The sequence below is a fragment of the Cimex lectularius genome, unplaced genomic scaffold, assembly GCF_000648675.2.
Source record: "Cimex lectularius strain Harlan isolate CLEC.00 unplaced genomic scaffold, Clec_2.1 scaffold199, whole genome shotgun sequence".
NCBI classification, from domain to species: domain Eukaryota; kingdom Metazoa; phylum Arthropoda; class Insecta; order Hemiptera; family Cimicidae; genus Cimex; species Cimex lectularius.
Window position 1 is genome coordinate 571,712 of NW_019392740.1, and position 23,399 is coordinate 595,110.

At 36.2% G+C, this 23,399-nt stretch overlaps 1 protein-coding gene across 2 annotated transcripts in view; it reads right to left on the reverse strand.

Annotated features, from left to right (window-relative positions):
• LOC106663408 overlaps positions 1-23,399 on the reverse strand; it is a 410,261-nt gene that overhangs the window by 284,796 nt on the left and 102,066 nt on the right. The gene's annotated exons all lie outside the window — the stretch shown is intronic.

Below are 23,399 nucleotides of genomic sequence, written 5' to 3' on the forward strand. Positions count from 1 at the left end.
GCTATTGAGAGAGTGAGTTACGTGTAGAACTATAGTTTTCAATCGATCCACCACTTTCTCGGATTGTCTTAAATAAAACGCTGACTCCCAAACAACCAAACTTTCTCCCTTTGTCACATTAGTAGACATAGATTCTAATAATTTTAACCTTCTTTTAAACCCTAGAGCTTATCCTATTTTAAAAATTTCTTAAATCAACAAAACTTAAGAAAGTACTATTTATAATTGCGGAAAAAAGTTTATTTAATGAATATTTACTTTTATTGAAAGTTAAATCTGAATTCATTATAATCCAAAGTATTCCAGATTTAATTAGCCAGGTGGCAAAAGTTTTGGTTTCTATTTCAGTAAATCCTAGAACGGGTGAAAGACGGGGTTTTTCCATATTGCTCTAGCGCCACCCTGTAATCCAAAATGTTCGTACACGGAAGCCGATAAGGCTTAAAAGGTCCCATTCTTCGAAAAACTTCCTAGCATTGTAAAGCTAACGGAACCCGGGAAAAACGGCCGAGTGGTTCGGAACAATCGAAACTCCGAGCGTTTTCGGTTCATCCAATCACTTGGGTGATAATTTTCAAAATGTAATTCACTTTCACCGCGGCTTAAACGGACGGTAATGGGACCTGTTTTTGATAAGTGACATAGGAATTAAGTGCTCTCTGACCTGAAAAATCAATGACTAGACCACCTCGGGCAATTACCTGTAACATAAAGAAAAACGAAAGGTTAAAATTGGTTTCTGTCGTAACAATTATAACATAAAAATTATAGGTTTAAATGTAATTTTGGGATTCAGATGGTTTCATAGGATGGTCGCAAATAAAGCCAGCTTTATTTGGGCTTACAGAAAGTACTTTTTCTCGAGAACCCCTCTTCGTGAGGGATGGCCTTAAGACTATCGTGCAAGCATCTTGCCGAGGGCTTTCCCTTCGTTCCATTTGCCTTTCTAATGAACCCTAAGGAGTTCACTTAATTCTCGTTTGGGCCAATCAGGAGAAAATGGTATGATCAATTTTTGAGGGTTAAAGCGCCTTTACTAACTTTCGCGAGATGTCACGTTTCGGAGAGTAATTCTTCAACATTTCCAGTAACTTGACTCTTTTCGTTTCGTCTTCTGGAATTAACGAGGAGTATATTTTGATAAGTCGAAAGAGTATTCCGTTTTATTTTTGATGAATGATGCTAATGAATTTAGCAGGACCTTGCAGTCGAAAGGTGTTCAAAGGGCAAAGTAATAATTTAGAAAAGATATTAGTAATGGCAGATTGCAAATTACCAAGTTAATTGTTACGGTTTATATGCATAATTTGTGATAATCTTAGAAGAGATTTATAATAGGTTGGTTTGTATGTGAGAGAGAGACTGAATGTCATTACTTGATTCTTTGTCAGACACCATTAATTCCAGCAGGCCGTTCGGCGTCAAGTTGAGACGATCCTGACCACTAACAGCGAAAATGATCAGTAATGATCAAACATCTGACAAGATTGCTAATCGGGTGGTCCCTAGTTTCTCCGCAGTTTCCATTATGGTGGTTATGGAAACGTAAGATAAGTATAAACGGGATAAACAGCCGACAAACATCAATCACCCCGGGTAAAAAAACAAAACCGGATTCTTTGTATCCTTCGACAACCTCTTCTTTGAAGTGTAAAGAGTAGCAATGTGAAATTCTTGCGATATCATCACATCCAACCGACCAAGGTCGGTGCGGACAATAGTGGAGAAAATTGGGATAGGACGGCGACATGTCCCACATGATACGGTGGGTTATACCATAATGGCATAGACGGGGGAGAAAATTTTCTCTTTATTTAATTGGCCTTTTGTGAGGCGGATCGAAAGGCAACTGTGTCAAAGAATCGGTTTAAAGACCCGAAGGACACCCCTTCGTTACGACGTCTTCATTGCTCCTCATTGAACCCAATGACGCATAACGATTTTTAACTCAATTGATCCGTTTGTCCATCAGAGCACTCGCCTGATTTGCCTATGGACGTTAATGTGTGTTATAAAGAAATTTTTCGTTTTGCTACAGGCTAAATTTCTTCTTCGAACCCATCAACAGATTGGCCAGAAAAAATACTTTAAGTTAACAAATAATCCTAGAAGAATTGTAATATTTTAAAATAAATTCAAAGCTACAGAATATGGAAACACTCCTAACAGGAAAGCTGATACTAAATTGACTTCGCTAAAGGAATATTTAAGCTGAAATACGTTGAATCTCTAAAAGCTTCGAGGGACAGATGAAATTTCAAATGCAAATTTAATACTAGAAAATTAATATTAATCAAAAACCAATAAAGAATTATTTACCAATGCTAATAATTAGCCAGAAAATAGCCCATGACTTATATTTCCCAATTTAACTTATATTAATTAACACATGTATGGTTTATTTTTTTATAAAATCGCCCAATTGGTCGAAAATACAGTAACCTTCACAAATAACTGATGGAATAATTCTCCCGATCGTAGAAGCTAGGTGTCTTGCAAATCGAGAATTAACGGAAACCATTCCTTCTTTAAAAAATATCCTTTTGGTTAGATCTCAGATTGAATGAGTAATCATATCATTTGTTACGGTGGGCTTTATTAGAGGAATCAGCAGAATGAATCGCTCCAGAAAATCTAAGAAAATGTCTACTGGAATATCTGTCGAAGAAATAAACGCTGTTGAAATTGACAACCGCCAGTTTGGTCAAAAATCTCGTTAAAACCTGTTTTTGGTCCTTTTAATTTAGCTGACATGAGCGGATGAAGGAAATTATAGGAGAGACTTATTAATTTCCAGAGTTCCAGCGTTCCAGCGAATCCGGGCCGAACCGATTCTCGACCGGGAGCAAAAACTCGCTGGAGGCTTAAGTCATGAGAGATCATCCATTGCTCTACATTCAAACCAGGAAATTTAACAAAGGAGAAACATTGATACAAAGTTGTATCAAGTACAAAAAACTTGGCTTCATTGGCTGTGTGAAATAGCCCTCGATAAATATAATTTTAACGTCGTTTAGGAAGATATTAATGGAAGCAAAATACGGATCATTCAAAATTGATCTCAGGACTTTAGATTGGACGGGTTGTAGACGGTGGATAATGAGAGGTTTAGCGATTCTCCACATATCTACGCAGTAAGTTAAATAGATTGTAGTAGTGCTTTGTAGATGTACGGTTTTTTAGTTATTAGCTTGCTTCTGCATGTTTTCTGATTCCATGAAGCGTGAGACAAAGTGAACCCAAACGAACACAACCAGATTTGAAAATAGGAATATTATTCTGATAGTTTCGGAGTGCAAACTGTGCATCCACTTTTCATTAATTTTCATTTTTCATTATCCGTATCTGCTATACATGTCATTCATCTTTGCAGATTCCGAAGCAACTGTTATATAGAAATAAGGGGATAGTACTGCTTTGTCGTCGGTAAATATTTCGAAAACAGTAGTAAGAGTAGTAGGTTAATAAATATATAAATATGCGGCATTTGTATACAGGATTGGTCCATGCACACCTCCCTGTGCTACTCTCGTAACCAGATCAGTAGTCGGATCCTTGTGGGAAATTAACGATATGCATTGATCTATATTCACTCCTGAAGCAGTGTAAAATTAGTTTTTCGGTCGATGAAACTCATAAACCCACGATCGCATTGGACTATCATTGTTATTACTCTCGAAGAACGAGAGAATGATCATTTTTCACCGTTAGGACAATTTTAGAATGCGTTTGTTAAGGGTCCATTATTGTTCTTTTCGCTTCTTCTTTTTATGTGTTGATTGTAAACCTCGCAAACCAACAGATAAACAGATCGTTTATCCTCTCGATTATTCATACTATCATTTTAACATAAGGGCTCGTTTGTATATACTACATACTATACATACTATATTTGTCCACTATTTAATTATTATATATAATAACTGGTATTTTTATTATGTATAGTTTTGATTGTGTTTACATGATATTTCGATTTTTAAAGAATTAATGAAAAAATGTGTTTATTTTGAAATTATGCTTTTCTGGTGGTCATTTAATGGTCATTATATATTCACACCGGACGGTCTGTTTTAATCACAAATTTCACATTACTCATTTTATCAAATATAAATAAAATCAGGCCTGTCCTGATCTTCAATAAAGTTTTTGTGTGCATAATTGTATAAAAATGAAATATAAATTGGAATTCGGCTATGATTGCTTGGATGGTAAATTGTGCATAAACATTTTGCGTGGTTTGTCGTTGTTTTTCGTTTAACTCTTCCGTCAAGGTATGAATCATTACTTATAGACCCACTACACAAGTGTGGACTTAACCTTCGAAAATAATTAATATGTATGATGTAAGACATGTATAGATTCGATCTACATCTGGGAAAGACAATTTTCCTAACATTATTATTTCATTATTGTATTTGATTTGACTAAATTTTTAATAATAATTTATTTAAAGTGGCCTAGTGTATCAGCTCTTTGTTAATTTTTTCTTTTGCTGTTTTATTTGTAAATATTCAGCTGAAATTTTTAATTGTAAGTTAAGTCTTCTTCTTGGATATCTCTTCATGTGATTCAGGTAATTATTTGAGCTTTTCCGAAGTATATCCTTTTTTATTCACATGAATTTTAAGACACTTAAGTCCTTGCTGCAGATACAAGCCGGCATCCCTCAAGGCAGCATTCTGGGACCTATTCTTTATACTGCTGACCTACCATCATCACTACCTATGCGTACGATAGAGCAATTTTGTCTACTAACATGAAAACTATCCAAGCTACCCCCAATATCCAATAGTGGTGCATAAAGTGGAAGACAAGCGCATTGAAAAAAAAGGAAGTTTTTCTCACCACTGTACATCAACAACACACTGACATTCATTCAAGTCAAATACTTAGTTTTATACCTAAACAACAGAACACGGAATCCTACACAAAACTTAAGAGACAACAATATAAGTCTCTACAACTACGAACAATTCTTGGACCGAAAACCGTTTTGACAGTCCACACTAAACTAACTTTATCCAGGATTTTCCTGTGACCACTTTGGACATACGGAGTGGAACTGTGGGTTTCTGTTAAGCCATACAACATTCCAATCCTTCCCGTAATAAATATTCAGACAAATCGTCAAAGCTCCTAACTACGTCACCAACCTCAACATCCACAACGACTGGAACCAACTGATCCGTTTCTGATATCAAAAGTTTAACACCAACCTCTCGATCCATCCTAACTCTATTGTTCGAAACCTCTTTACGCATTCCCATCCTCATAACTCGCCTCGTTGCCTTAATCGACGATGACCTCGAGACCTCCACCATAATCCATCACACTAAATGCCAGCCTTGGCTGGTTTCTCGGGGCAAGTGTCTTCCAGGTACAGTGCTGGCATTAGTGTTAGTGACGTGACCTTGTGAAAAAATCGTTTTGTGATCACATTTGTAATATATACAAATATGTAACGAGGTTCAAATAAAATAATTAAAACAATAAACTCGTCCTCAGGATAAAGCAAGTAAGAGTTGTCTGTCAAGGTTCATTGAAGTATATCTGTCAATAAAGTATAAATAAATACCTAAGCCATAGGGAATTTTTAATGTTAAGAAAAAATAATGTTTTTAATTATTAAATTCACTAATTTCGTGGTCCGCTTGACCAATTAATACTTTACAATTAATTAAGGTATTTAGTTGAGATGAAAAAAAGTTAATGGCACGAGAAGGATTCGAACCCACGACCTTCGGCTCAGGTGGTAGAGCAGCGGCGTATCTAGCCGAAGGTCGTGGGTACGAATCCCTCTCGTGACATTAACTTTTTTTCGTCTCAACTAAATACCTTAATTAATTGTAAAGTTTTTAATTATAATGTGTCTATACCATAATATTACAGTGTTCGATATTTACTACGTTACGCCGTTATTTTATCGTAATTGTACTCTGCTCAGAGTTTTCCTTTTATTTAGAGATAAGCCCTAACCACCGACACCGTGCATAACATGCACTATTCTTCCGAACAATAACAAAAAATGGAATCTCGACAGCGAATTAAATTGGCCGATCGTTTGTTTCCACCTTCGGGACGACGCTGAAGACTGAATCATCGCTTTTTCTTCACACGAGTTCTTCGGCCGGGTTGAACGGAATACGTAAGAGGATCCGGGATGGGCGACCCTGACTTGGCGACATTCGCCAGACAAAGAGCCGACGATTTTTCAAATCGATCCCACCCTGCGTTTATCTCATTTCTATGTACCTTGAGTTGAGAACACCTGATAACCAGCGATATGGACTTAGGGGCTCAGCGTTCTTAAAAGCCTCCGCGATTCCCACAATCTTTCTTCAGCCGTAAAATGCCACCGCGCAATTTTCTTCGACTTTTCTTGGAAATCAATGTAAAGGAGGGAGTTTTCTTTTGATATATGAGCACCTGACCAAAATCCCTGAACTTTTTAATGTAGTAAAAATATTACAATGTGGTTCACTAACTTGGACGTTACAAGTAGAACAAAAATAGAATATAACACTTCCAGATCGAGACCTTCAGATAATGAATAACCAACCAAAAATTTTACACACTATATAGTCAAACACCTTGAGGAAACATAAATTTCATCATAAGTTTCAAGATTATACAGATTTCTACTTTTTTATTTATACAATTAAAATATAAATTATAAAAATTTCTGTATTGTGTACGGCTGTGACAATTTTAATATTGTGTTGTTTTAGGCCATAATTTTAGGAATATAAAAATGTATAAATGTAGTGTAGGTGGACAGGTTTTTATATACCCTACTTTTAAAATATCCATTGAAGTATGATTATGATTCATTCTATGGTAATAGTTATGACGCTATAAGCTTTACGGATTTGTTGACCTTCCTTCCTAAGCATATGTATTTTTCTTTAGCATTTTAAGTTGTTATTGCATCGAATACCGATGTGACTGGTAGCCACCGTCAGTTGTATTATCGAGCATAAATAATTAGTCACAACTGTTGCATCAATAATTAACGGGTTTGTGTAGAAAGTGAATGAGCACGGGTTTGAAAACGAAACAAGCATATAGTCACTTTTTAATTTACCAGAGCATGAAATTTATCTTCGTGGGTATCAAACCCACTCAATCCGATAAAGTTTCTCATAAACGACTCGAAGGATTTTCTTCATTCCCACGTTTTGCCAACAGTTCAACAACATCTCATTACCGTCAAGTAATGTATTCAAGTATTGAGCAGTTTTCTGAATCATTGCCACTTTTAAAATACTTGGGAAAAAGTGCACAAATCACACTTTATTATGTTATTATTTAAATATCAATTAAGAGAACATGATTTTTTAAACTATCAAGTTTGTTACGCTATATACTACAGCATTCATTGTTAGCTGAATGAATTATTTTTATTGTATTGTTTCTGTTCCCATTTTCAGTGTTTATAAATTAAGACATCCATCCTTTCCCCTTCGATTCGGTTTCAGACGGAATCGAGGACATGGGATTCGTGATTTTGAAGGAGCGGTCGCGTGTTGCGGGCGTAGCTCACGAGGAGGGCCAACCTGACCCAAAGGAGACAAGAAAGCCGTTTGCCCCCGGGCCGATTTGACCCTAACTGCTCGAAATCCATTAACACGCCAACACAGTCGCCGAGAATTAAATTACCCGTTATGTCTCCACTTTCCAACCGCGAGGGCTTTTCCCTGGAAAATCCGGGCCGAGAGAACCGCAAACGGCAGATACCATCATCTCCGGGGAGGGTAAGATGCCTCGTATCCAGCTTGTCGTTTGCCTTATTTCTACAAAAACAAGAAGTAACGTAAAGAATGACCTTTACCCTAATAGGATTTGCGATGGTGAAAGTAAGAATTTCGAACTGGATTACTCGCCCTTAACCTTTATCCCATTAGTGAAACCGCCATGACTTTTTTAGATCTTCCACTTAGAACCTAAGCCATTGGAACCAAAGCTGATCTATTCACCTATATACCTCTAGTTCTTTCATACAAGTTTTAAATGGGTAAGAAATGATTTAAGTAACACATGCTTCATTGAGGACCTCGGTTCTCGAGTGGATATGTCGTCCGACATATATTTGCCTCACTAGCTTTTCTTGGTCCGAATCCCGACATAATCCATGCCTTTTTAATTAATAATAACATGAAAAGAGTATTGTAAAGTGGTTTTCTCTACTCATCTGCGACACCCGGAATTACGTTTTTCGATTAGCTTACAAATGCTTTATGATTTAGTCATGTAATTGCATAGGATATACATTTGTAAATATTAATAATAGATATTCGCTTATTTATAATATTTACATTGAGGTCCCAGGTGGTATCTCTGGGCAACCTATCATAGGTGTTTGTCTAGGGTCAGACGCGAGGTTTTCACCAACAAACAGCAATGATTAGATAAAGACTTCTACACGCACAGACGAGCCGAGTGAACTTATATTAACATCATCATGACAGCATGTAACCATTTATTTTCAAAATTGCGTTTGTCTGAATTTGATGAAGGTGAAATGTTGAAACCTACGAACTTATACGTTTGGTGTGTGTTTAGATGTTGCTAATAGATTGCATAGAACAAAGTATTAAAAATTAAAGATTGAATCTTGATATTTTGTTTAAAGTTCAGAATAGATGGCTGAACAATGCGGTTGTCTCAGCTATTTGGCCTGAGGTAATCTAGTGATATTAGACGTTTAATAGTTTGTAATCATGTTTTTCATGCTTGACTTTTGAAGATGTGGATGTATTTATGAATATGCACAACACGTCTTAGTAACGATGGCGCGTTGTAGCATACAAATGCAGGTTTATTTTATAGCGTGTTAGTAACATCACCCGATCGTGGCTCATCTTGAAGGCTTCTTCATATAAAGCTTATTATTTCTTTTAGTTGTTTACAATATAATTGTTAATCTTGAAGAAAATACAGCTTTATCAAATGCTATTTATAAATCCAGTTGTATTCTCATCTAGTCATATATATTTATTCCAACTTGACGAATGATATCATTAAATCAGAAAATTTCCTATTTTATTTAGTACGCTATCTTTTAAAGCCTTTGATGGTTCGACATTTCAATAATAAGTATTATAATAATTTACTTGTATCGATTCACCTTCATAAGAATGATTCACCTCAGCACAATTATACCACTAATATTAAATCCAGATTTTTTCCTAAACTTTAGGTTTCTTGTAATTACATTGCTTTATGTAGTAAACGGACTGCAAATAGATATGGGGTTAATAAAGTGAATGTAACAATGAAGCAAAGAACCAGATCTTTTATAATAACCTTGTACGAGGAGAAAATTTCACATGATATTAAGTGTTTTAGCATGTTACCTTAACATTTTCCCATGGATACGTCTTTTAAGCTGTAATTTTGTGTCGAGCTTTCGCCATCCCCCTCCAAAACAGAATGTTAAATTCTACAGTTTGCATCTAACAAACTGCTTTTAATTCAATGTAAATCCAAAGGCATTTTCTTCCTTCCTCTTTTCAACGACGAGGCAAATTATTCAACTGTCGGAAACGCGTTATTCTAATGGGCTGTTTGGCAAGAGTGCTGTGTTGAAGATGGAAACGACCGTAGGGCTGTAGGCGTTGACTAATTTGCGGTCGGGCCTTTTCACCGGCTCACCGCTTACGACAAAAAGTCTTTCCTGAGAAAAGCCATACAGGGCAACATCATAGCACTTGGTGTAAATTGCGTCCACTGGTTTCTTTTGGCGGGTGTGGACGGATCGCTTCTATTGTTGACTTGGTGTCGGGTTATGTACAAAAACTTGAGGACACTCTTGATTTAAAGTTATTTTTTATTTGGAGTTATAGGTCCATTTGCCTAATATGTTAGTACTTTATATTCAACACCATTTAGTAACAGTTACAGAGCCTCGATGTAGCGACTGGAGGTCTATAGACCTTCAAACATTTCCCAATAGAACATGTTACTTAGAACATGTTCACAAGGTAACCAGGGTATGTGCGCAGATCTAATGGAATACAAGCGTAGGAAAATTTCCTAGTAATGCTTATGTATTTAATTGTCAGACGTCAATCAATACGACCTAGGCTATATTCGCGGACACCAGTACACAAAAATCTTCAGGCACATGTTAGTAGACAAGAAAGTCAATGTGAACCTAAAAAAATTCCATTACTGTCACTTTTACGTTATCAGTGTTTGAAATATCGACCACTTTTTCACTCACGAAAACTCTGAAAGTATAGAATTGCCACAAGGCACAACCGAATTTCCTCTTTTCTTCAACATCATTCCTTGATCCAGAGTGTTCGTGACTTTTACGTTAAAAAGGACAACATTAACATCGAGGTGATTGTGACTTCGCTACATAAAAGGGAACCATCCAAAATAATACTATGCAACGACCAAGACCAGTCAATCAGGACTCACACTAATATAAACTGAAACGAGTTTTGGAAAGAGCTCTCTTAATCAGAACACAAAAAGATTTCTGTACTTAATGCTACTCATGTGTATCCAGCTCTGCGCAATCCTCTCTTTGGTATATTAGTAGTAACCAGCGACACACAGCCCTCTGCTTAGTATGTCAGTAGTAACAGCAACACCGAAGCCTATGCTTGCAGTAACCAGCAACATTGAGTCAAATCTGAGGCGAAAGAAACCAAACAACGTCAACACGTCGCTCCTCTTCTATTTTACAAATCATTTCATGGGTACTGTAGTTCCATACAACGACTGCACTCCTAAACACATCAAAACCAGTACATCTCTATATGCTTGCTTAAATATGTTTTCATAGTAAATGACCCAATTTGTAGAAAGTCTAGTTTCGAAAGTCACCGGCATTTTGTCAATCTTCAACGGCTTCACTGAGAAAAACACAACTGTGACAATTTTGTTACACGCCAGACAAACGGCTTAACGGAACATAGACGTCTCCACAAAATGAACGACGCATTTATAAAAAAAATGGTTCATCAAAGCTCCCAAGCGAAGATTAATGCCAGCTGAACAAGTTTATGCTTATGTTATATAGATATTTAAATTCCTGTAATTCAACTTAAAATTGCAAAACTTTAGCCCTAGACTACGTAATTAGAAAAACCGTGGAAGAATGGAATTTTTTTATGGCCCGTGGTACAGGAGGAACTGTTGAAAGTTTGCAAGAGAGGGAGAGAAAAGTTTTGTTGTGGGATTAAGAAGATTCTCATTCTTTGAAGCTCCTTTAACTCAGGAAATGTGCATAATAGAGACGGAACATTTATTTTTATCGTATATCCTTTTTATTAGACGAAAATATGTCCTTTACCTAAACCTAATCCGAGTTGCCTTTAAAACTCTCCTGCTTTACTGCTATTTAATTTCTTAAATAAAATAATGAGTTGATGACTTAAAATATAATAAAATAACGATGACTCTAAGAAGTCTTTTAACTTTAAGGGCTTGTGTACTATCCAACTTACGGTTCCTAGATTTTTCGAACACCAAGTCGACTAGAATTTTCAAACCTCAGCCCCCTCGGGAACACTTTTGGCCGTGATAATTACGGGTTTTTATCTCAGTCCCTCGAGTTTCGTAATCGGCCAGCCACCCTGGCGGATCCTATATAATTTGAGCGAAAATTGATTATAAACCTGTCCCCCGCCGTTTTTATAACATAATTTTGTAGCGATTAGTGGAATTCCGAGTGATAACGTTTTTTGATGTTGCCCACAAAAAAAGACTTGTTTATTCTGCCTTTTGCTAGCTTGGGGCTTTAAGATAAGTGGCTTAGTCATATTAATACACGAAGTACGTAAACAGCTATAATCTCTAATGGATTTTTACATAGACCCAAAGAACGCCTGTATGCCTAATTAAAATTAATTAATCTAAAAGCTACTACTAAAATCTAAGTAAAATTTAATGAAAGTGATTTGGAAAATTAGCTAATTAGATAGCATCTGCCATGGACGGCTTCATTAGAACATTACTGTGTTATCTATTTATTAAACAAAATCCCTAAATCTGAAAAATCGAACATGAATATCATCTTAATTGAATAGATATCGATTAGTGAAGACGATAAAAGTTGTGTGCTTTGGAAACAATACAGACTAGAATCCGTGGCCGTCCCACGTGCATCATAGGTTCTCTTATACAAGATCCAAACTGCCAATATATATATTTATATATATATATATATATATATTTCCAAGGCCAAAAATTCACCAATTTACCACAACTGAACCATCTTCTATTGATAAGAGACTGTGTGATATCACGAGCAAATCCAAATGGAAGGTAATACTGCCCTACAATAATATTAGCTTAGTAGTTCGATTGTCATCCTATCATTGCTATTTTTGTCTGTCAGGACGCATCAAAAAGTAATTCGTACCATACAGAAAGGTAGATGGATAAAGAAAGGTTACATAAGTGAAAAACTATGTATTTAGAAACATGACATGTGAATGGAAAAAAGGTACAAGATGTATATATAGAAATATTGACAGATATATAGATAGATAACAAGAAGGAGTGCAATAAACACAAAAGGGGAGAGTGTGCTATTTCGTAAACGATATTAAATGTTTGGTTAAAAATCGATTATAATAGAAATAATGGCCAACCTTTATTATGCACATTGTCGAAAAATTTAAAATAATTATAACGGGATTTTTTTGGTACTGGCCTATGTCTTGACTTCGACCAGTTCATTAGAGATATTGAAAACTAAATCAGCAGAATTCCATCGAAAATCAGGAAAAGTGTTCAATTCAAGAGGCATAACATGATTTATTAAAAGATCAGGGATACAAATGTGAATTCGGTATGTGTTACCTTCAAGGAATGCGTACCGCCAGGATTTTGTGGCATTGGAAAAAAATGACTTTATTTAAGGTAACAAATAACTCCAATATATTTCGTGGTCCGATTGACCAAATAACTTCTTTCAGTTAATTAATCTTTATGTAAGGTATTGCTTGAAATAAAAAAAGTAGTGTCACGAGGGGGATTCGAACCCACGACCTTAGGCTAAATACGCCGCTGCTCTACCACTTGAGGTACTACTTCATGAGTATGAGGCACTATTTTCACGAATAATCTGGATCACGGTATGGTCTTGACGAGCAAAACAAATACAATTGTTATTGCCAAGCTTTCGATGTATTTTAAGGTCATCTTAAATAAGTCTAAAAGTTGGCATAATTTAGTTTTTAATAGATGGGTTCAAATTTCGTTTTCAAATTGATTCGTCTATCATACAGTTGACAACCTCAGTTATAAAAGAAAAACCTAGAATTTTAGGATATTGCCTTAGCTTTCATATAAAATAGAGAATCAGTAACAGATGAAGACATTCAAATGAGGTTGAAAAATACGTGGGAAATACAAAAAAGAAGTAAAACACGCAGAGGGCCGGCGATGACCCATAACTTCCCATATTATTATCATCATTTGTCTTAGTTGAACAATGGTTTAATTAAGCGGTTAATTAATTATGCACAATTGATCACGGAAAGTGTTACTACTTACAAGGCTCAACGATTTACTTAATTAAAAAAATTCTAAATAAATAACGAACACTTCAGCAATGCCTGAAAATAAACCGGCCGGTTCGCATGCTTTTTCTAGAGCCGGGCACAGCATTCCAAGATCAAAGATCTCAATCTTGATTAATTGGAAAGATAACACAGCTGTTGCAAATATTGATAGATTGAAGAGATTTTATTTTGCATCTTAAAGGCGATTATACAGATAATACAGTTACAGACCCAGCGGCTTTTTTTTAGTTTTAGAAACGTGTTAGAAGCTTGTTAACACATAAAACATAAAGTTCAGTTCAAAGAACATGGTCCAAAAACATTTTCAACTCGTTTTATTTCTTATTAGGTAGATAAAAAAGAACATAAAAAGATTATCGGACATAATTAAACGAGTAATAATATCGTTATCAAAATAAATGCAAGTGCTTTTGCTAATTCATCTGACTCATCTCAAATATTAATTTAATCACTATCTTGTGAGTTCAGTTATAGTTGATAAAATTAACTTTTTGTGTCATTTACAGAATGGTTTACCTTCTTATACTCAATAAGAAAATGGCCAATGATGGTTTTATTTCTAGAGAATGATAACAGGCGTTCAAATAATAAAAACAAACTTTCTTATCTGCCTGGTGTCGAGAAACGTTCCATTTCACATACAATTGTCCTAATGGAAAACCGTAAGGGGCTTTCTTCTAATTCAGCATTTGGACCCTGCACATAATTCGTTCTCCCGATCGGTTCTGACCATTTTATTTTATTTTATGTTGCATAGTAAGCAGACAAGACGTTTCCGTCCTAGGATAAAGCTGCCCGCGGTCAGAGGATCCCTTTGTTCATAATTCTTCCGTTTCATCATAGCCTAATGGCCTTTTGTAGAGCAATAATTTGTCTTCGAAATTTACCAGAATGCATTCATTCTATAATGGAATCTTCATGTACTAATTTGAATATTTGAACTAATTTTAAAACTATAAACTTGTAATAAGCTTGATAATTATTTAAATAAAGAAGAGTTCCTTGAACCTACAGCTATTTTCCCAGTTTACACATAAAAAAGAAATACGTCAACAAAGGAGGGAAATTTTATTACGTAAATAAACTTGAAAACCCATGAAAAATGTTTATTGATATTTACATCTATAATGGAATTTCACTGTTTAGAAATCATGGGAATACCAACAATTAGTCACCATCGTAAAATCAAAGTTGGTGAAAGTTTTTGCACCTTGGTGCACATTGTCTTTGGTTTAATCTTGTCAACTGATTCCAACGGTAAATCCAAAACATGCCAATTAATAACAAAAATAATAAAGCTAAATCCAAGCATGTATTTTTCATTATTAGCGGATTGTGCCTGCAAGTAGATAACATGCCACAATGCACTAGGTAATCAAGTATAACTATAAACTATAACTCAAGATTTGACTTTAAAATAGCTTGTAAGTTATAACCAAAGCATTTTAAATGTAGATTTTGCGTACTTTCAAATATTTACAAGATCGTTCAACTCTCATTCCAGCCAGTTTCGGGCTCGGGGCCAACAAGATCCCAAAGATACGACTAACAAATGGACAATAAACATCAAAAAGCGTTATTTTAAACGATCGCAACAATCTGGGCGTAAGCAACAAAAGCGTGAGTTCATAACATTGCTCTTCCAGAACGATTCAAACATCATAATTTGGAGTATATCGTAAGTATATCGTATGTAAATATGTCGTAAGGAAAACTGATCAAAAAATCTTTATATGAAGCATGCCGAACTTTTTTACATAACACAGCCCGCGTGAAGCAAAGCATCATGAATGACATCTTTGAGTAGAGAGAGCGGGGGGGAGAGAGAGAGAGAGAGAAAGAGTTTGACAGACAGAGAGAGTATAGAGAAGAGTAAATAAGATGGAGATATAGAGAAGAGGAAATATGAGGGAGAGAAGTAAATAGGAGGGAGGGAGGGAGAGAGAGAGAGGGAGAGAGAGAGGGAGTGAGAGAGAGAGAGAGAGAGAGAGGGAGAGAGGGAGCACAGTAAAGAGAGGATAGAGCGAGTGATAGCAAAGGAAAGAGAGAGAGAGAGAGAGAGAGAGAGAGAGAGAGCANGAGAGAGAGATAAGAGGGGAGGACGAAAGAGACGGTGAGAGCAGAGAAAAGTTAGAAAGAAAGAATGAGTGAGAGTTTCAAAGAGAGGGAGAGATAGATGGAAAGAGAAAGAAAGAAAGAGTGAGTGTGTGTGGGAGAGAGAAAAATAGATGAGATGGGCATTTTGAGAACATCAAAGGATACGTGGCTAATATAGGAAGATGGGATGGAATGGAAACAATGGTAAAAGGGAATGAGATACAGATAAATAAATAGAGTAATAGTTAGATGGAAAAGGTAGATCGAGCAAGATATAGAAATATATGAAGGGATAGAAATAGGGATATAAACTAATATATAGAAAGCATATGTGTTTGTGTGTGTGTGTGTGTGTGTGTGAAACAGCGCTAGATGGCTTTTGATTAATTTGGTCTTTCAGATCTTTAGTCCAAGTGCTATTGTGTCAGTAACGCGCATAAAAGAAGAGCAGCGAGAATGGGCTGACTAAGATCGACGGAAGTTTAAGAAAACAGATTGCTAAGGTGTCCACAATTTTAACACGTGTAACCTCAATTTTCTGTAACCTCAAAGATTTGTTTTACAAATTTATCTGATAAACTACTACTAACTAACACATTCAGACCTTGCAAACGTACAAAAACGCCTGGAATAACAAACTAACACGCGGACCACTGAAAACTGAACTTAACTTCTGACAGATCAAAACAGCGATGTTGCCGACCTGGATATTAAAGCCACAGTTTGCTCATACCTCAAGAGAATATCTCTTAACAATTTTCGTATATACATTCATAATGCTAAAGTAGAAAATCATACGAAATTATTTTGACGAACTAGTTTTTGTTATGTATTGTCCCGTATCAACTTCTCATTTATGGCCAAACATAAAAATAACTCTTGGCAAGGTTTCAACTGTTATTACACATAAAATTACGGAATCCACTAACAACCAACAACCTGATAATAGGTAATTTTGGTAAAAAATATTTATCCTGATGCTCTAGTGAAAGTATTTTCGTATATAAAAGATAACATAGATTTGTAGGATGGTGGTTGCTATTTGTATTACTATACTCCTTAAAGCATCGTTAAGGCAAAAGGTTATTATACACCGGTGTTAAATCCAGTGTGTCATCGGGGTTTTGCGTGACAGCGGGAATTCAGTACCAAACTTGACGTTCCGACGTGGCCATTAGCCTTAGAAAGGGTGCAAGGACGCGCAATGCACTCGATCGTAAACTCGCCCATTTGCCAAGCGAATTCCAGAGCGGACAAGAATCGATGCAACAATGTGGAGGGGACCACTCTCGCCTTGGCTTCTTCTTCTCTTTTCTTCTCCCCTCTATTAATGAGGCAAGGCCACAACAACCCACGGGATTTTCTTATCAGCTAGTCAGGAATTTTGCCTTCGCCAGGAACGCAATGGACGTTCGATGTACCCAGAAAACCTGACAGGACAGTATTCAGAAAGAAATCAAAATTTTCAGGGGCGACGGTGGGAATCGAACTCACCGCGCGGACTACATCTTGCTTTTAATATTTCCAGTTCATAGTGTGTTACTATTTCACTTGTAGTGGGCCTGTGTTTGTTAGTATTTTTATTATTTTGTTCAGTACAATTTACTCTGTCTTGAAAATACTTGAATTGTAGAGAATAAAAAAGGTTTCATCCCAGAACGATATTTTTCGTAGTGTGAAGCTGCTGGCTGAAATGCTGCAGTACCTTCAGAAATTAACTCTTTTCACGTGAACATTGGTTAAAAATGTACTAAATAATAAAAGGAGACCAAACTGATTCGATCGATTTACATTTCAAAATAAATAAACATACAGAACCGCCATGGTACGGTTTTTCGGAACCGGTGAAAATAAACGAGTACGAGGATTTCATTGACCTATCAAGGCGAACTGGTCCGAGAAGGGGACGAGACGGTTGAAATATTTGCCAGCCCGGGGCTCGTTTCCAATGGGCCAGGTATCTTCCCGAATGGGTTCGGGACGACATTCTTTTCGGGGAGGCTGACCCGGAGGAGCCTTTTCAATTAGCGCCCCCCAGGGCCTCCTCTATTGTCCGCGACGCAGTATCAACCGGAGACGATGCCGGATTGCCACGGCTTTCCTTTCTTTTCGGTCCAGGAACGCTCCGAACGGATTTAAATCGCATTTCATTTGACTTCCGCTCTCCACAGTCCAAACCGTGAAATCCCCGAGGGTCGAAATCTGGAGACTAAGAACTCTCGTGTCGCTGTACACGGATAGAAGACGGGATCGTGACCCCGAGTGCTACTTTCTTCCGATCGCGGAAGAATTGTATCCGAACCAGGTGATGTACGGCAAAAGAAGGGCCACGGTCCTTCCATTGTATGGCTGCATAAAAAAAACAGGATAAACAGAAAGGCTTGGAATAATAGAACCCGAAGGATTGATGGACGTCACTTCCATTTATACCTCGGTTGGCCTATCTAAAAAATCCCAGATTAAACTAGCCTTTTCTACATAGGTGCGTATCTTTAGTTTAAAAAAACGTAATAACGAAAGAAACAATATTTCTAATTTCAAAAACAATTTGTACAACCTACAAATAAAAACAAAAAACGACCTATGTATGGACTTAACCTCCACTTCAACCTCGGTCCATCTACCTAAAAATCCTAGACTCCACTAACTTTCTATTCAGGGTGTTCGGAGGGTGGACAGCATTTCGAATCAAAATTATAAAACGTTTAATAAATTCCTTCCAAATATCCTTAAGTTTTCTATTTTTTATAATTATTAATCTTTCTACCTTAGGTTACAATCCTTCAACCACGGGTTTACTTTCCTTGTTCAATTTCTTTATCTTTGGAAAAGCAATTCCACCACTAAAAAGGATATTAAGTGGAGTACGTTTTGTGAAATTTGCTGGTCTGTAGGTTTGGAAATAGTACTTTAGAATCACCATAGTAAGTTTTTCAACTAAAACTCACAATTTTTTTCGAAGTCTCACTACTAAAACGCTTTTTTTCACGGACGTTTACAAGTTTAATATTGATCACATCTTATGGGAAATTTAACGTAGTTTTCAGTGGTATCAACAGACATGTCCAAAACCTTTGCGTTTAGGATTTATCATTGTTTATTTGAAGCAAGGTCGTGAAATCTTAAAAAATCGAAAAATTGGAAGTACTCCGAATTTACTGGCAAGGCTACACGAGTAGCCGAACACCCTGTATACATACATACACTAAATTTTAAAAACATAAATGCCAAAACGACTCATATTAACTCATAATTTAAAGAAATATTGTACACAAATAAAGATTTTATTCTGCTAAAAGAACAATTCAGGCCCTCACTTTCATTTCTACCTCGGTTGGTCTACCTGAAAATTCTAGATTAAGCTAACTTTTTTTACATAGAGACATATCAAGTTATAACTTGTTTTATACTAATAATGACAAAATGATCTATATTAACTCATAATTTAAAAACAATGTACAACTTACAAATAAAGTCAAGAACACATCCGCAAAAGAATAATACAGGACTTCACTTCATTTCTACTTCAATTGATCTACCTAAAAATTCCTAGATTAAACTAACTTTTCTATCTAGGTGCGTTCCGGTATTTAAAAAAAAGAACGAAATAACAAAAAGGAAAATATTTACCTCTAGTTTCAAAAACAAAAGCAAATAAAAAAACAACCTACGAATAAAGACAAATCCACAAAAGACCTATGGAATTACTTATGGACTTCCCTTCCTTTCCATGTCTGCCTCGGTTGGCCTACCTAAAAATCCTAGACTGAACTAACTTTCTATATAGATACATACCTATATAGAAACAACAGATATGACAAAACGAATTATAGTAAAACATAGTTTAAAAAAATTGTACAACCTACAAATAAAGACAAATACGAAAAGAACAATTCAAGACCTGCTTCCATTTTTACCTCCGTTAGTCTATCTAAACATTCTAGATTAGATCCATTATATTTAGTGGTCTATTGACCAAATTACTTCTTTCAATTAATTAATCTTTTTATGTCAGGTTTTACTTGAAATCAAAAAGCTAGTGCCACGAGCGGGTTTCGAACCCTCGACCTTCGGCTAAATACGCTGCTGCTGTACCACTTGAGCTCTCGTGACTTCGACCCACTCGGATACGAACTCCCCATCTCAACCTACAATTCTAGATTAGGCTAACTTTTATCAAGAGACATGTTTAGTTACTTACTTTCTACTAATTATGACAGAACGAACTATGTTTACTCTTAATTAAAAAAAAAAAGAATAATCGTACAACCTACTGATAAAGGCACACCCACAAAAAACCTATTCAGCCAAGTTTCAACGCAACTACCATCTACGAATATATAGAATATTATCATGGTACTCTGACCTTGCCTCCCCTTAGAGTTTCATTATTTGTCCCGGTTTCAACGGTCGCGTTTCTTCTACAGTTTAAATTATTGGTGCATTTTCCCCTGCAGAGGGAGTGCAACAGAGCAGTCTAACAGAAAATGTGTCAGGGTTTCTTCTGCTTTCTTAGCGGAATCAAGCCTATCGTTCACACAAAGTAGGATTTCGTTTAGTCTGCCATTACTCCATCTTGCAGAGTGTATTGAATTTAAAAAAATTATCAAAAGTCTACTGGTCATAAGACAACTTAAAATTTATTAATCGTTAGTCGATATCTCCCTATTTTGAGTTAAAAACGCCAAAAATTGTGCATAGAGAAAGTGTTCTAGTGAGAAAATAACAGTTAAAAATAAGTAGCATTCTTAAATTGAATTCTCATCATTTTATGTTATTTCTATTTTATTGTTCTTCCAGAGAGAAAAATGCAGAAAGTTTTATGTTTGTTATTGTTTTAATAATTATTCACGTAAAATATTATGAGAATTGAATCTAACGCGATTTCATGAATTCAGGCTCAAGTTTACAAGATTGTGAAACGAATAATGGCGAAAGACAATTGGGAGATTGTCCGTGCAAAGAAATTACTTGAAACCTTCACCTCGTGTTGTTCTTTTTTTACAACTAACAATTTATGATAATAGGATGAATGTTTTTTCCAGATTTCCACAGAAGGCACCGAAACGCAGACGGACATGGAGCCCTTTCTGAATATTCAGTCGCGAGCCTATTGAAAAAGCGTGGTGGTGTCGAAAGAAAATTCGCGGACAATGGTCGTGAGACGAAAGGTGGAGTATTTCGGTCTCGGTGTCCCACAATGGCCCAGGTGCAGTTCACTGACCAGGAAGGCAGTCTAATGACAGAATAACACCAGTGATTACTCCCAGTGCATTCCACGTCGTAGCAAACCGCCTTGAATTTCGCGTCGGGCTACGAAATGAAAATCGAGTCTAGTAAAAGTCTCAGGGACCATGAAGAGGAAACGTTATTAAACATTCACGTTAATTACAATTCTTGGTAGAAAGACTTTTCACAATGATATCAATACTGTACGAGCACTTGGGCAGGAACGTAATTGTGTTCTACTGTGTAAACACGTCAAATTAATCATAAATATTTCCAATTGAATAAAAACCTTAAGCGTCATAAAAAACCTCAAACAACGTTTTAATAAAGTAGAAACATCATTTTATCTATAGTTAGGATGCCATATTAGACAGACTACTGTTCAGATCAAATAGAAAAATGGTTTATAAGATGCAATTCGAGGTGTCTATTGTACCGTGCCCTTCGAGAGCTATTGTACATTACGTACTTTGTAAGTGTATTGTGTACTTTTAGCACACCTAGTACCATCAAGGTATTGATTAGTATGCCCAGTTTCAGTGGTTCAATTTCTTCTACGGTTGCGTTGGACATCTCAAAACACTTTCTCCTGCGAGCAAATGTGCCACTGTTTGTCATTAGGCGTGTTGGTGTCTCCTCTTCTTTGCATAATCTGTACTGGCCGTGTTGGGTTATACCAATTTTCTTCTGATGCTCATTCAGCCAGGATAATGAAGTTTTTCCTGCTTACTGTGATGCAATTTTGTTGTTTCTTTCCTTCCCAAATTTGCTACAATGTTATTGGATTGTCCAACGAGTTAATTTCAAGGTTTCCTTATTTTCAGTTTGTCTTTTTATCTAAGATACTCTTTGATAGTGTGAAGAATCCCTATGTCACAAAAATAGATTTACAACAAATAACGTATTTTGCTTTGTCAATCTACAGAAGGAATTCATGACAGTTACTCAGGTCCTAAGTCGTTGTTTTAGCCTGGCAGGGTTTCGGAATAAAAAGCTTTAACTGGGAGGATACAGATGAAAGAGTGACGAGAACGAGAAAAGACCGGAAACGATGACTTTATATTTTTCAATTTCAATTTAAAAATTAAACCTTTCATGAACTTGATCAAACAAAAGAAGCCTAACTTCTAGCTTAACGATTATTTATCGTGAGGTGCGATCTGGTGTGCCGTAGGTTTTACAAAAACATTTTCTTTATCATGCCAACGTTTCGATCTTTATTGAGATCATCTTCAGGGCTCAAAGCGTTTGTTTTCCGTGTAGATGTGTCATTCTTGTGTGTCGTGTTAAGAGTTCTGTTTTGGCTTAACTATGGACATAAATTTTTTACCAAGAGGGGGACTGAGTTACTGCTATTAAATTCTGCTACTAAAACAAAATCGAAGACGCCAATATCAGTATTTCTAAGGGAACATGGAGAACTCGAAAAAATTAATTACAACCACAAACGACAGGTTACCACACTTAGGATTTTGGTACGCATAGAAAATCACTTTTAGTCTGTCAATCTATTTGCCGACCACCCAATGCGATTTAAAACCCTCACGATGTTATACAGCTTTTTTTCTTCAGAAGTTTCACCGACCAGCAAGCGTCAACAGGTAGAAGTCGGGTGACACCATCCTTTTCATTGTGCTTTTGTAAAAGCACTTCTTAAACCATTGGGGAAGGACAGAAGGTACTTGAATTTTCCATCAACCCAGTATTTATTTTCTAATTTATAAAAAAAAAAATTCTGAAACGACTGGAGAACGGACTTTTGCTTGGACGAGCGAGTTCTAAGGTTCCAATGCAAATTGAATGATTCACGGCCGGACTCAGGTGATGGATTTGTTTTGACGGAATGTCGCCATGTTGTTCGGAAAGGAAAGTTAGTTCAACAACGGTGAATCATGCCAGATTGCAACGCAAAACAAATCGCCTTATTAGTGATTTATCGACAACTGTGAACTCTCGTGAAATTGATAAGAGCTCTGTTTTAAACATTCATCTCATTCTTCGCGTAATATAGGCTTATTTTTGTTTTATTTGTCTCGGGAACTGTTACGAACGTCGACATTTATCACCGTCACATCATAGGTAAACGGTATTTAAAGCTGAGATTGGACATTTCGAAACCGATTATTCTAATCCTCCCGGAACGTTACAAGAGGCTTATCTCTGTTTCAAGGGTAGAAAGTTAACTGTAAACCTGGAAACAAAAGAGTGAAAAATAGGCCGTCCATGCGTCAATTGTAGATACAAGAGAAATAAAGTTAATTCGACCTGAAAACGAGTGAAAGCACTGAAAAGACTTCAAGGGGTGAAATAATTAAAATACCTTAGGTTAAAAATCCATTTGACAAAATAAAGCTATCTTTGGGAAAGATTACCCCATCTTAACCATGTCTAGAACTGGGTGAATTAGTCGTTATTCAAAAAAAGGCCTTTGGCGTTTATATTTTTAAATCAAGCGTATTTCTTCATTGCGAATATATTGTTATTGGAAAGTATGAAAGTACAAATCAAAAGATATAGCGAGTATGG